We start from the raw sequence: 16,734 nt of genomic DNA, 5'->3' as shown, positions 1-16,734 counted from the left end.
AGGAAACCCCTTCACTGGCGGAGATGGGGGGTGGCGGGGGGGAAGCTTCAGAGCCACAGAGGACAGCTCAGCAACAGGGGTGAAGAAGGCAAAGCAGAGAGATTCCTGCACAGAGGATCGGTGCCGACAAGCACTCACAAGCCTGAGGTCTGTCTGCTCACCTGCTGGGGCAGGTGGGGGCTGGGAGCTGAGGCTCAGGCTTGGGAGGTCAGAGCCCAGGGAGAGGACTGGGGTTGGCTGCGTGAACACAGCCTGAAGGGGGCTAGGGAACCACAGCTAGCCAGGAGGGAGTCCGGGAAAAAGTCTGGACCTGCCTAAGAGGCAAGACACCATCGTTTCAGGGTGCAGGAGGAGATTCAGAGCACTGCCTAAACAAGCTCCAGAGACAGGCGCAAGCAGCAGCTATCATCTCGGGCCCCAGAGACGGGCATGAAACACTAAGTCTGCTGCTGCAGCCCCTAAGAAGCCTGTATACACGCACAGGTCACTATCCACACCTCCCTTTCCAGGAGCCCGTGCAGCCCACCACTGCCAGGGTCCCGTGATCCAGGGACAGCTTCCCCGAGAGAACACATGGCGCGCCTCAGGCTGGTGCAACATCATGCCGGCCTCTGCCGCTGCAGGCTCGCCCCACATTCTGTACCCCTCCCTCCCCCCGGCCTGAGTGAGCCAGAGCCCCCTAATCAGCTGCTCCTTTAACCCCATCCTGTCTGAGTGAAGAACAGACGCCCTCAGGTGACCTACACGCAGAGGCGGGGCCAATCCAAAGCTGAACACCAGGAGCTGTGTGAACAAAGAAGAGAAAGGGAAATCTCTCCCAGCAGCCTCAGGAGCAGCAGATTAAATCTCCACAATCAACTTGATGTACCCTGAATCTCTGAATCTCTGAATCTCTGGAATACCTGAATAGAAAACAAATCATCCCAAAATTGAGGCAGTGGACTTTGGGAACAACTGTAGACTTGGGGTCTGCTCTCTGCATCTAATTTGTTTCTGGTCTTATGTTTATCTTAGTTTAGTATTTAGAGTTTATTGTCATTGGTAGATTTATTAATTTGGTTGCTCTCTTCCTTTTTCTTTTTTTTAATGTATAGATATATATTTTTTTCTTTTTCTTTTTTTTTTTGAGTATGTATGTGTATGTTTCTTTGTATGATTTTTGTCTGTATAGCATTGTTTTTACCATTTCCCCTAGGGTCCTGTCTGTCCGTTTTTTGTTTGTTTGTTTGTTTTCTGTATAGTTTTTAGTGCTTGCTATCATTGGCAGATTTCTTTTTTGTTTGGTTGCTCTCTTCTTTCTTTTTTATTACTTTTTAATCTTTTTATTTTTAATAATTTTTTTATTTTAATAACTTTATTTTGTTTTTGTTTTTCTTTCTTTTTTTCTTTTCTCTCTTTTCTTCTGAGCCGTGTGGCTGACAGGGTCTTGGTGCTCCGGCCGGGTGTCAGGCCTGTGCCTCTGAGGTGGGAGAGCCAAGTTCAGGACGTTGGTCCAGCAGAGACCTCCTGGCTCCAGGTAATATCAAGCAGTGAAAGCTCTCCAAGAGATCTCCATCTCAATGCTAAGACCCAGCTCCACTTAACAACCAGCAAGCTACATGCCGGGCACCTTATGCCAAACAACTAGGAAGTCAGGAACACAACCCCACCCATTAGCAGAGAGACTGCCTAAAATCATAATAAGGTTGCAGACACCCCAAAACACACCACCGGACATGGTCCTGCCCACCAGAAAGACAAGATCCAGCCTCATCCTCCAGAACACAGGTACCAGTCCCCTCCACCTACACAACCCACTGAACCAACCTTAGCCACTGGGGGCAGACACCAAAAACAAAGGGAATTATGAACCTGCAGCCTGTGAAAAGGAGACCCCAAACACAGTAAGTTAAGCAAAATGAGAAGACAGAGAAACAACAGCAGATGAAGGAGGAAGGTGAAAACCCAGCAGACCAAACAAATGAAGAGGAAATAGGTAGTCTACCTGAAAAAGAATTCAGAATAATGATAGTAAAGATGATCCAAAATCTTGGAAATAGAATGGAGAAACTACAAGAAATGTTTAACAAGGACCTAGAAGAATTGAAGAGCAAACAAACAATGATGAAAAACACAATAAATGAAATTAAAAACTCTTTAGGAATCAATAGCAGAATAACTGAGGCAGAAGAACAGATAAGTGACCTGGAAGATAAAATAGTGGAAATAACTACTGCAGAGCAGAATGAAGAGAAAAGAATGAAGAGAATTGAGGACAGTCTCAGAGACCTCTGGGACAACATTAAACATACCAACATTTGAACTTTAGGGGTCCCAGAAGAAGAAGAGAAAAAGAAAGGGACTGAGAAAATATTTGAAGAGATTATAGTTGAAAACTTCCCTAACATGGGAAAGGAAATAGTCAATCAAGTCCAGGAAGTGCAGAGAGTCCCATACAGGAGAAATCCAAGGAAAAACACACCAAGACACATATTAATCAAACTATCAAAAATTAAATACAAAGAAAACATATTAAAAGCAGCAAGGGAAAAACAACAAATTACACACAAGGGAATCCCATAAGGTTAACAGCTGATCTTTCAGCAGAAACTCTGCAAGCCAGAAGGGACTGGCAGGACATATTTAAAGTGATGAAGGTCAGAACCTACAACCAAGATTACTCTACCCAGCAAGGATCTCATTCAGATTTGATGGACAAATAAAAAGCTTTACGGACAAGCAAAAACGAAGAGAATTCAGCACCACCAAAACAGCTTTACAACAAATGCTAAAGGAAATCTCTGGGCAGGATACACAACAGAAGGAAAAGAGCTATGATAACAAACCCAAAAGAATTAAGAAAATGGTAATAGGGACATACATATCAATAATTACCTTAAATGTAAATGGATTAATTGCTCCAACCAAAAGATATAGACTGGCTGAATGGATACAAAAACAAGACCCATATATATGCTGTCTACAAGAGACCCACTTCAGACCTAGGGACACATACAGACTGAAAATTAGGGGATGGAAAAAGATATTCCATGCAAAGGGAAATCAAAAGAAAGCTGGAGTACCAATTCTCATATCACACAAAATAGACTTTAAAATAAAGACTATTACCAGAGACAAAGAAGGACAATACATAATGATCAAAGGTCAATCCAAGAAGATACAACAATTGTAAATATTTATGCACGCAACATAGGAGAACCTCAATACATAAGGCAAATGCTAACAGCCATAAAAGGGGAAATCGACAGTAACACAATCAGAGTAGGGAACTTTAACACCCCATTTTCACCAATGGACAGATCATCCAAAATGAAAATAAATAAGAAAACACAAGCTTTAAATGATACATTAAACAAGATGAACTTAATTGATATTTATAGGACATTCCAACCAAAAACAATAGAATACACTTTTTTCTCAAGTGCTCATGGAACATCCTCCAGGATAGATCATATCTTGGGTTACAAATAGAGCCTCGGTAAGTTTAAGAAAACTGAAATTGTATCAAGTATCTTTTCTGACCACAACAATATTAGCCTAGATATCAGTTATGGAAAAAAATCTGTAAGAAATACAAATACATGGAGGCTAAACAATACACTACTAAATAACCAAGAGATCACTGAAGAAATCAAAGAAGAAATCAAAAAATACCTAGAAACAAATGACAATGAAAACACAATGACCCAAAACCTATGGGATGCAGCAAGAGCAGTTTTAAGAGGGAAGTTTATGCAATACAATCCTACCTCAGAAAACAAGAAACATCTCAAATAAACAACCTAACCTTACACCTAAAGCAATTTGAGAAAAAAGAACAAAAAAACTCCAAAGTTAGCAGAAGGAAACAAATCATAAAGATCAGATCAGAAGTAAATGAAAAAGAAATGAAGGAAACAACAGCAAAGATCAATAAAACTAAAAGCTGGTTCTTTGAGAAGATAAACAAAATTGATAAACCATTATCCAGAATCATCAAGAAAAAAAGGGAGAAGACTGTAATCAATAGAATTAGAAATGAAAGAGGAGAAGTAACAACTGACACTGCAGAAATACAACGGATCATGAGAGATTACTACAAGCAACTATATGCCAATAAAATGGACAACCTGGAAGAAATGGACAAATTCTTAGAAAAGCACAACCTTCCGAGACTGAACCAGGAAGAAACAGAAAATATAAACAGACCAATCACAAGCACTGAAATTGAGACTGTGATTAAAAATCTTCCAACAAACAAAAGCCCAGGACCACACAGCTTCACAGGGGAATTCTATCAAACATTCTATCTTAGAGAAGACATAACACCTATCCTTCTCAAACTTTCAAAATATAGCAGAGGGAGGAACACTCCCAAACTCATTCTACGAGGCCACCATCACCCTGATACCCAAACCAGGCAAAGATGTCACAAAGAAAGAAAACTACAGGCCATTATCACTGATGAACATAGATGCAAAAATCCTCAACAAAATACTAGCAACCAGAATCCAACAGCACATTAAAAGGATCATACACCATGATCAAGTGGGGTTTATCCCAGGAATGCAAGGATTCTTCAATATACACAAATCAATCAATGTGATACACCATATTAAATAATTGAAGCAGAAAAACCATATGATCATCTCAAAAGATGCAGAAAAAGCTTTTGACAAAATTCAACACCGATTTATGATAAAAACCCTCCAGAAAGTAGGCATAGAGGAAACTTTCCTCAACATAAGAAAGGCCATATATGAGAAACCCACAGACAACATCGTTCTCAATGGTGAAATTCTGAAACCATTTCCACTAAGATCAGGAACAAGACAAGGGTGTCCACTCTCACCACTATGATTCAACATAGTTTTGGAAGTTTTAACCACAGAAATCAGAGAAGAAAAAGAAATAAAAGGAACCCAAATTGGAAAAGAAGTAGTAAAGCTGTCACTGTCTGCAGATGACATGATACTATATATAGAGAACCCAAAGATGCTACCAGAAAACTACTAGAGCTAATCAATGAATTTGGTAAAGTAGCAGGATACAAAATTAATGCACAGAAATCTCTTGCATTCCTATACACTAATGTTGAAAAATCTGAAAGAGAAATTAAGGAAACACTCCCATTTACCATTGTGACAAAAAGAATAAAATACCTAGGAATAAACCTACCTAAGGAGACAAAAGACCTGTATGCAGAAAACTATAAGATCCTGATGAAAGAACTTAAACATGATACAAACAGAGGGAGAGATATACTATGTTCTTGGATTGGAAGAAACAACATTGTGAAAACGACTATAGTACCCAAAGCAATCTACACATTCAACACCCTCCCTATAAAACCACCAGTGGCATTTTTCACAGAACTAGAAAAAATTTTTCACAATTTGTATGGAAACACAAAAGACCCTGAATAGCCAAAGCAATCTTGAGAAAGAAAAACGGAGCTGGAGTAAGCAAGCTCCCGGACTTCAGACTATACTACAAAGGTACAGTAATCGAGACAGTATGTTGCTGGCACAAAAACAGAAATACAGATCAATGGAACAGGATAGAAAGCCCAGAGATGAACCCATGCACATACGGTCACCTTATTTTTGATAAAGGAGGCAAGAATACACAATGGAGAAAAGACAGCCTCTTCAATAAGTGGTGCTGGGAAAACTGGACAGCTACATGTAAAAGAATGAAATTAGAACACTGCCTAACACCATACCCAAAAATAAACTCAATGGATTAAAGACCTAAATGTAAGGCCAGACACTATAAAACTCTCAGAGTAAAACATAGGCAGAACACCCTATGATATAAATTACAGTAAGATCCTTTTTGACCCACCTCCTAGAGAAATAGAAATAAAAACAAATAAATGGGACCTAATGAAACTTAAAAGCTTTTGCACAGCAAAGGAAACCATAAACAAGATGAAAAGACAACCCTCAGAATGGGAGAAAATATTTGCAAATGAAGCCACTGACAAAGGATTAATATCCAAAACTTACAAGCAGCTCATGCAGCTCAATATCAAAAAAACAACCCAATCCAAAAATGGGCAGAAGACCTAAATAGACATTTCTCCAAAGAAGATATACAGATGGCCAACAAACACGTGAAAGGATGCTCAACATCACTAATCATTAGAGAAATGCAAGTCAAAAGTACAATGAGGTATCACCTCACACCAGTCAGAATGGCCATCATCAAAACATCTACAAACAATAAATGCTGGAGAGGGCGTGGAGAAAAGGGAACCCTCTTGCACTGTTGGTGGGAATGTAAACTGGTACAACCATTATGGAGAACAGTATGGAGGCTCCTTAGAAAACTAAAAATAGAACTACTGTATGAACCAGCAATCGCACTCCTGGGCATATACCCAGAGAAAACCATAATTCAAAAAGATACATGCACCCTAATGTTCATTGCAATACTGTTTACAATAGCCGAGACATAGAAGGAACCTAAGTGTCCATCGACAGATGAATGGATAAAGAAGAAGTGGTACATATATACAATGGAATATTACTCAGCCATAAAAAAGAATGAAATAATGCCATTTGCAACAACATGGAGATTATTATATTAAGTGAAGTAAGTCAGAGAAAGACAAACATCATATGATATCACGTCTATGTGGAATCTAAAAGAATGATACAAACGAACTTATTTACAAAACAGAAACTGATTCGCAGACTTAGAAAACAAACTTATGGTTACCAAAACGGAAATGTGCTGGGTGGATAAATTAGGAGTTGGAATTAACATATACACACTGCTATATATAAAATAGATAATCAACAAGGACCTACTGTATAGAACAGGGAACTCTACTCAATACTCTGTAATAACTTATGTGGAAAAAGAATCTGAAAAAGAATGGATATATATATAACTGAATCACTTTGCTGTACACCTGAAACTAACACAACATTGTAAATCAAGTATACTCCAACATAAAATAATTTTTTAATTAAAATAAAGATACTAAGCAGAAAATATATTTCACGAATAAACTGAAGAAACAGAACGGGGCAAGTGAACAGGCCATGACAAAGGATGCCATTTTAGTCAAGGAGTTCAGCAAGGACTTAAGGGAATTAGCATTTAAACAAAGGCCCGAACCTGGCAGGACAGACTGGAGTAGGCTAGATGGTTCAGCACAGGTGAGGCCATCCGAGGTGCTGAGCAGGGAAAGAACAGGGTCAGATCCAACAACCACGTGGAATGCTGACTGCAGGGGACACGAACAGAAGCAGGAGGACCATACGAAGGCCAGGTGGTCTTAGCATCTTTAAGGAATTTGGGGGTTGGGGCAGCGGGAACCCACCATCACAAAAATCACTCTGACCTGCGACCTCATGGATGAACCTCAGAAACATTATGCTAAGTGGAAGAAGCCAGACATAGACGACCACGTCCTGCATGGTTCCATTTATATGACGTGTCCAGACTAGGCAAAACTATAAAGACGGGAAAACATAGGTAAGAGGTTGCCTCTAGTTGGGCGTGGAAATGGGGCATAACTAATTGGGCATGAAGGATCTTATTGGGGTGATGAAAATGTTCTAAAACTGGATTACAGTAATGGTTGCACAACCCAGTAAATTTACAAAGATGTCATTGAATTGCACACTTGAAATGGATGAATTTCATGGTATGTGCATAGTACTTGAATGAAGTTGTCAAAATAGACTGTGATAATGAAATAAAAAGGAACAAATGAGCACTATCAGGAATATCCACCTGGAGGACTGCAAGCTCCCGTAGGAAAGGCAGGTGATGGGGAGCAATTGAGATTAAAGCTTGTGCATCAGGTTTGGCCAAGGAGGATGAGGACTATTTTGATCAGGGTCCTTATGTCAGAGTTCACCCCCCAAGGCAGAGCTGTCCCTCTCCCCTCTACTGAGTCTGGTTCTGTAGATCAGACTGCTGATACCGTGTCTTGCGAATCATGCCCTGAATCCACTTCTCTCAGGAACTCAGGGCCTCCTGCAAACTCATTTCTGCAGCAGCTGAAGGCAGACAGGAGACACAAAGGCAAGCAGGCTCTGTTTAATGCTGGGTGAACGCCTGAGAAAGCTATCATTTTCTCTACTGTTGAAGAGAAAGTGTCTTGGTGGCCATTTGTGGGAGTTATTAATGCCAACCAACCCTACGAATTGTAAACAAACCACCTACATGGTCATATGTGATTTAGAAAGTGATTTACATTGAGTTGGCAATGAAAATAAATATATTACTGTTCTCTGGTTCTGAAGTATTAAAGGTTTTGATAAGTATCAAAGGCAAGAGCTTACAGTCACTTTGAAGAGGGAGTCAAACTGAGGTTAACCTGAAAACAAGATCAGCGTCAAAACATAACCCAAAATTCTGGGGGAAATGGTGGAAGTTTACACAAGTAACACCATGTTACCTCTCCCAGGACATTCAGGTGCTAGGCCCGCAAATGGTCTTTTCCAGAGTGCTGGGTTTACCCTCAACCTCAATCCCCAGAAGTCGCACATACCTGATAACTCCAGGGACACCAGTCAGGAACTCCCCAGCTCTGCCGCCGCTCTGGTTTTGCCTCAGTGTAAAATTCCATCTAACTCCTCCAAGAGAGACCTGTTAAATGGGAATGTCTTGGGGGAGGGAAGATGAGTGGGAGGGGCTTCATCAGTTGTTAACACCTGAACTTCTGAGTTGATTTTGCTATTTCCTAGTGAACAGCAAGGCCATGCCTGCATGTGGGTGGAAGTGGGTTTCAGGTTTACTTGGCAAGGGAGAGAACGGTCAGAATATGGTGGTAGGTTCTGGGAAGGGACGATTCCAGAAGGGAAATTAGGAAACAGATATTGCAGAGTTTGCCTACCTCTCACTCTTGCTCCTGGGTCTCAGCCCAGGAGTGCTGCTACCCGGCCTCACCTGTCATGGAGTTTATCCCCGCCCCAATCCCACGAGGTGTAGAGGCCCAGCTGAGAGCAATGATCAAGGAGGTAAAAATACAATTGATCCTTAAACAAAACAGGTTTGAAGTGCATGGGTCCACTTGTACTCAGATATTTTTTCAACAAATACTACAGTACTACAACAATCTGTTGAATCCACAGGTGTGGCACCTTGGAAACCAAGGAACAATGTATCCGGCAGGGCAACTGTAAGTTATACATGGATTTTCAACTGGGCGGATTGTCGATGTCCTTCACCCCAACGTTGTTCAAGGGTCAACTGTACAGAGATTTTGCAGCCTGAACCAGTCCAAACTGGTGAAGGAAAATGAGTAGACACACAGGAACCAGAATTAATTTGCATAGATACTGGCCACCTTATATACAGTCTCAAGCACCAGTGCCTTTTATCCCAGAAGCTGTATAACTTTGAGAAAAAGTATATTTTACTAATATTTTAAAATTATTGCAAAAGTAAATGTTGCCTGTAATTTTTTTCTATTTGTAATTTAGATGCACAGAAAAATTGCTAAAATGGTACAGGGAGAACCCATATGCCCTTCCTCCAGATTTTCCTAATGTTACCATCTTCCATAATCAGTACAATTATCAAAACCTGGAAACAATCACTATTATAGTACTATTAACCAACCTACACACCCTATTTAAATTTTGTCAGTGTTTCCACTAAATGTCTTTCTTTCCGCCCCAGTTTCACATTGTATTTAGTTGTCATGTCCCCTTAGTCTCCTTCGGCCTGAGAGAGTGCCTCGGTTTTTCCTTGCCTTTCAATGACCTTGACACCTTGGAAAAGGACTGGCCAGTTATTTGTAGAATGTCCCTCATTTTTAGTTTGTCTGATCTTTTCTCATAGAGTGAAGTTATGCATTTTTGGCAAGAATGTCCCAGATATGATGCTGTTAACTTCTCAGTTCATTATATCGGGGGTACGTGGTGTGGATATGTCTTATTCCTGGTCACATTAATTTGGATGGCTTGGTTAAGGTGGTGTCTACCTGGTTTCTCCATTGTAAAGTTAACCACTTCTCCATCTCGAAGATTACCTTATAATTTAATGATAGTTATATTTTACCTAAATTAAAATACATATTTAAATGCCACCTTTCAGAAAAGTATTTGAGACAAATTATAATAAAAGATATATCCAAATAAGATTCTTGTGTGTCCTATCTCAAAAAATAGCTCTTTTCTGTTTCCTAAACCTGGAAGAGGTCTTGATATTTCCTTCATAAATCCAGTCATCTGCAGGTTCTACCAATTCCATCTTCTAAATATGCCTCAGCTGTGTCCGCTTCTCTCCATTCTCACCATGTTTCCTAATTTGTCTCCCTGACTCCAAGTCTTGATCCTCTCAAATTCTATCTACTCACTAACTCCAGAGTGAGCTTTCAAAAGCAAATAAGATCATGTCACCTCCTGCTTTGAGCCTTTAGTGGCTTCCCACTGCCCTAAAGCAGAGATGATCTGGGTAGCAAACCCTGGAATGGGTCCTCTGGATGAACTGCAGATAATATGATCCCCTGGGTAGCTGAACAAGTTAATCTCCTAGCTGCAAATCAGAATCCACTGGGGAGCTTGTTAAAAATACAAATCCACAGGTTCCTACCCACAGAGATTCTGACTCAGAGGAGGAACCTGGGATCTGCACTGTAACAGGCTTCCCAGGTGATCCAGATAGGGGGTCAGCTGAGGACCAAAATGATATTCGTTCTTAGGGGGAGCTACAAGAAAAATTTTCTCTAATTTCTAAATTTCTGTAATGCTGTTGCAATCCTGCTGTAATTATTAAATGCACCTAAATTTATTTTAAATTACTCTAAATTAAAAAGTTTGCCAAATAAGTTCTGGCGTAGTCTAACTTCTGTCAAATTTGCACATATTACAAGGATGTTGTAATTCTTACTTTAAAAGGTAATCATTTTATTTCCTAAGACATTAAATTTAACTCCCTAGCAGTATAGATATAACCCTTTTGAGATCATGATATGAAGTCTTATTGTCCTATTTTAAAGATCCCAACCACTGCTGGTGTCCAGCAAAGGCATTTACCAAGCTTTGGTCCCCATATTTTAAAACTCTGGCTGGGCAGTGTGCCTGGCTGTGGCACCCTAGGTGCCAACTATGTGTCATGTTGGCACCTGAGGTTTGAAAGACAAATACGGTCAGTTCCAGTACTAAATAATGTCTTTTTAGTCATTTCAAATATTTTCTAATTTAAATAAAAATTGAGCAATTTCAAAAACCCAAGCAAGTCATTATTTATGTCGTTTACTATACCTTTAAACGGATCGAGACATTCCAAAACCCTATGTCAGACTTATGTAAGCCCCAGCATCATTCCCAACAGTAATCCCTAGCCTCATTTTTAAGCAAAATACATATTATACCAATGGGACAAAGTCAGATTAAATATATAATGTGAGCACATATTTTATCTCATAACAAAATAAGAGGAGTGGCCTTTAGTTGGACTGTTTTTATAGTCTACGTGTACCTCCCTCCACTTCTGGAAGGGTTTTGCAGTTGAACTTCCGGGGGAAATGCTGGCAGAGAGAGAGGAGACAGGAAGCCGAGAGGTGGTCTGTATCGGCCTGTGATGGGCTGTAACCACCCAGTTCCCTAAGTTGAGTCAGAACCACACAGAATGTGCCTCCTTCCAGGCAGAGTGCTAATTCCTTCACCAACTCTTCCTTTGTTAGTTTTTTCTTGTGACAAAAGTATACATCTTTTTTTTTTCTTTTTTTTTTTGCAGTACGCGGGCCTCTCACTGTTGTGGCCTCCCCCTTTGCGGAGCACAGGCTCCGGACATGCAGGCTCAGAGGCCATGGCTCACGGCCCAGCCGCTCCGCGGCATATGGGGTCTTCCTGGACCGGGGCACGAACCCGTGTCCCCTGCATCGGCAGGCAGACTCTCAACCACTGCGCCACCAGGGAAGCCCTCCCCTTCCTCTTTTACTCGTGCCTCCTACCCTATGTCACACATTGACTTCTCTCCACCCCTGCCTTTTCTTATGATCTAGTCCACAAGACGGCTCTTGGTAGGTGCTAAAGAAATTCACCACAAAGATTGCCTTTCAAAACAAATGTTATTCTGCAGACCCAGAAGTCCTGCTCTAGATGTCAAAGGCTGGATATTGAATCTTTCTCTTTGTATCCCCGCTGTGCACTCCTAACCCTCCCTCAAGGCAAACCAGATATTTCTGGTCAGAAAATGCAAATCTGCACTTTAATTTTTTCAGAGAACATACACTTTCCTCAGAAGGCCACACCTCTCCCTGTGACAGTTTCTCTCTCCATTTCACATTTCCTTTCTCCTGATTAAACAGGGCTGAAAAGCCTCCCTAAGAAGACTAGCTTAAACTGGGAACTTGGGGAAAACACAGAGGGAAAAGGGTGAGTCGAGGGTAAAGAAAGCCATGTGGCTTTTTGTTTTACCACATCAACCCCTGCTCTTTGGTTATGTGTACACCCCAAGACAACTGGATCAAAGCATATAGACTCCTTTCCTTTAAATACTATTTCAAATGATGATGCATCCCTTGCTGTAAGAACTTCAGAACAGATTTTCAAACCTCTGACAGCTGCAGGAAGGTCTTTTGCTACCCTAACAATTCATCACCACCCCTAAAAGATTCTGCACATTCTCAATCACGGTTCTAGAAAATATTTTGTGAAACGCCCTATACAGATACTTTATTCAACTCCTTCTAGGCACAAGGCTGCAGGCAATGTAGAGATGAGTAAGTCAGGGGCGCATGCCAGGAATTTACAGTCTAGTGAGGGAGCAGAGAGGGGAGATGAGCAGCTACATTAACTAGCTGTGAAACAATGGAAAACAAAATGCCATGTAAGTGCTAATAGTGGATCCTAAAGGACACTCCTCACATGTGACCTCATCTAGGTGACACTGAGTCATGTGCTGGAAAAAGCCCTTAAAGTCTCACAGCCAATGCAGAAGTGGCCTCCATGCAACTGAGTTCTCCTTATGACCACTAATAAAACCACCTCGAACCAAACCATCATGGTTCAAGTCCATTGGCTCCTGATCAAGTGGAGGAGGCTAAAGTGCTAGGAAGGCCCTCGGACTAAATGGCCCTTTTCTATGCCAAGCTCTGTTAGAAGCTGGATGGTGGACAGGGGCCAGGAAGAGACAACAATGGCTAGCATTGGAATCTGCTGACGTTCTCTGTGTTATTCTGCGTTGCTGACTGAGAGAGGACATGTGCTTTGGAAACCAGATAAGCGGCAGGTAAGGTTACTGTTGTGCCGTGAAACTTGAGACCACACTCTTTCTCCCCAGAATTCATCCAGATGGAAGGCAGAGAGGGGTCCACAGAAAGCAGTGACCAAAAGACGAGCACAATGGAACAAGGAGAGCTGGCAAGAGTTAGTTGTAAAAGTAAATAAGGAGAATATTAAGCACCAAAGGCCACTGACATTCGTAAATATTAGATCCAGCAATTGTTGTATTTGACAAGCTTGGGGTAAATTCTTTCAAGAAGGAGATGAGGGAGTCAAGAACTAGAAAAGGCACCTTCAGAGGGAAGCTAATAAATAAAATGGCAGAAATCAAGCAAAAGATAGAATAAGCAACCCTAATATCATTGGGAAAATTTTTCTGAGTCCTTGGAAATGAAAATAGATCCACTTAAACAAATACCTAAGGGTCTCTTGTTTCACATCATGTGCCGGGAGCTGGCAATGCCCTATCACAGTGACCAGGGCACAATTCTGGGCCTGGAATGTGGCCAATGTACTTTACTCCACTGAACCATAATCTGACAGTGAGGAGTACCATGCTTAGGAAACTGTTGTTCAGCCCAAAGTCTAGAAAAGGCATACCAAGAGGGTTAGCCAGCCCTGTCCAGGGAAGAGGATGCTGATTCTGGGTGTTTTATGTCTCCATGCAAAAGAATACTTTGGTGTTCTGGTTTGCCATTCGGATCCAATAACCCAGAGAATGTAAAGCAAGAGTCAACAAAGCAAAATAAAAGACCATGAAAGAAAGTGGAGAAATGGAACTTCATTGAAGATGTATGCATGGGAGCTGGGCCAGTGAAAATTCTTGCCACAGACTTTAAATAGAAAGAACATGAAAAATAAAATCTGTGGCATAAAACTGAAGTAGAAAGGATAGCATCTAAATGGTGACTTTGGACATTAACTGAAGGAAGCAGAACAAAACAAACTAAGCAATTTCTTAGCGTCAAATTTCTGTGCGTTAGTTATATGTGGCTCACCAGAACAAGGTATGGAGATTTGATGGATGGAAAATCATCGCCAGCTCAATGAAATTAGGACAGAGACTCAGAAATCATTTCTTTACTCTACCATCAGAGGAAGTGGGGAATTGTTTACACATGATTTCTTCTCGGTTTAATAAATTTGTTTAAGGCAGATGACAAGATCTGGTTGCCAAGGGTCAAACTTCCATCCCCCACCGGCCCCCACAAGACACAAAGTGATGGAGCTGGAGAGATACCGTGGAAGGGGAGGAAGATATGTACAACCCAGAAAAGCATGCCCTTGAAAAGGTCATGGTAAGTGGAGTGAAGTGGAGTTTCATAAAGGCCAGGGAGCTGAGGACAAATAATAAACTCTTATCCCATGGGACAGAGAATAGATTGAGAAAACTGAGAGGTACATGAGACGATCCTCAGGCAGTGCATGTCGCCTATTTAGACCTCAGATTCACATCTATAAAATAGGGAAGTTAGATTAGAAAATCTCTGAGATCAGGTTCAGCTTGAAAATGTCATTACTAAATGATATTTAAGAATCAGCAGAAAGCAGAAAAATTAGGCCAAAGCTGAGTTATCCCATGAAATGCCTTCTATAACAAACTGCATTAAACCAATAAAGAAACCCCTTCTCCAAGGTAGAGTTTGATTGAGCAAACAATGGAGCTCAAACTCCATTTGAGTTTGATCTTTGCACAAAGCCTTTTTGAAGCTGGCTCTATGGGATCGTGAGGAAGAGGCTATAGTGCACGAAAAAGTTGATGGAAGGGAAAGAAAGTGAAAAAGAAACAAAATAATTTGAGACCTTACATTTAACGTGAGTTCCTTCATACTTAACATCTTTTAAATGTTCATTGGTTTTAGGGGTGGAAGAAGAAATGCAAAGTTGTCTCATAAATTAAAAAAAAGAGTTGTGAGCACAATTTTAAAGCAATTCACAAATATACAGCAGTTACTATTTTCATTATTATATAACTATTTCAGTGGGAATACAGGCTCTTTGAAATGCCAGCGCACCTAGCACTTCTTTGGGGACGTTGAATACATGCTACAAAAGCAGCAGTTTACAGCTAAAATCACAGATGGGCTCTTAAAATAATTATGTGACAAAATAATAATCTTCAGAGAATGATGGTAAAATTTAGGAGGGCCAAACAGCTCCAAATGCAAAGGAGCAAGTTGAAGGTACCAGAAGAGCTTAAATTTTTAGTGTCTTTTAGGTCATCATTATGAGCATTAGCGTAAGTGTATGAATGGTTTTATCGAAGCTCTTAGAAATCCCTCATGCTTTCATCAAGATTACAGAGCAAGAGAAGATGCCTTTCAAAAGTGAAATAAATGGTAATAATGCGATTATCAAACGACCTACATATTAAATAGCTCTAACACTTGTTTCTTGAGAACACGTGCCAACTTTCTGGGATTTAGAGGACTTATTTATCTTCCTGATGTTTCCACCCTCCTTCCTGTCATCTTTGCCAAAAATCATCAATAAGAATACGACAGGAGTTTTCCTGCATTAAGAAGGAGTCTACATGGCCGTACTCTATCTGCTGTCACGATTACAGGCAGATGCACCAAGCCAAGGAAGAGCCTAAATGTTTAATGAGCAGGAAAGTCATTCGTCAGTTGTAATGCAGACCCACTAGACGGTTTGAAAAGATCATCTCTGTTTGTTTTAAACTGGGAATAGATTGCTGAATATTTAATGAGTGCCATGGTATTCAGCTCTGAGAGGGGACAAGCAAGGGTCAGGCTATGACTGCCTGCTGCTCCCTGCAATTTCAGCTCCCCTAGGGTTTATTAAAGGTGGGAAATAGCAGGGTCAAACCAAGACCTTTTTCAGCAGCACCCTTTGTAGCACTGTATACGTGGAAAGAAAAATGGGAGGTCACAGTCCTGTCCTGGTGAAGCAAGGTTAAGTATTAGAAACAATCCTTCAGGAACACTGAGGAGTAGGCCTAGCATTTCTTTCCCTTATTTCACAAAGGTGAGAAGGAAGAATAGAGTTAGGAAAGAGAAGCAATCAAAAATACTTGTTGGGGAATTCCCTGGCGGTCCAGCGGTTAGGACTCGGTGCTTTCACTGTCTTGGCCTGGGTTCAATCCCTGGTTGGGGAAGTAAGAACCCACAAGCCTCACAGCGCGCCCCCCCCAAAAAAAATCCTTGTTGTCTAATGCAACACTGTAAGTCAACTGCACTTCAATAAAAAAATAAAAGAAAAAGAAAATTTTCCTAGTGACAGGCTTTAAAAAAATCCTTATTGTGATTATGCTGGGAAAGAGATCTTACATCCAGCTGATTTGGCATTAAGTACCCTTTACTATCTGAACAATCCTAGTCCAAGAAAAGAGTACTTTTGTGAACAATTTGCTCATAGTCAGATTCAATCTTAACTGATTTAGAATCTGTTGCAATGATATGGGTAAGAATTGATAGTAGATTGGACAAAGATGGTAGCAGAACAAGTGGAACGAAGAGGCATTTGCTGATTGATTGGATATTGCTTTTTTTTAAAAAAAAAGCATCAAGGATGACTCTAAGATTTTGGCCAGACC

The sequence above is a fragment of the Hyperoodon ampullatus genome (assembly GCF_949752795.1).
Source record: "Hyperoodon ampullatus genome assembly, chromosome: 12".
Lineage (NCBI taxonomy): Eukaryota > Metazoa > Chordata > Mammalia > Artiodactyla > Ziphiidae > Hyperoodon > Hyperoodon ampullatus.
This window is presented reverse-complemented; position numbering follows the sequence as displayed.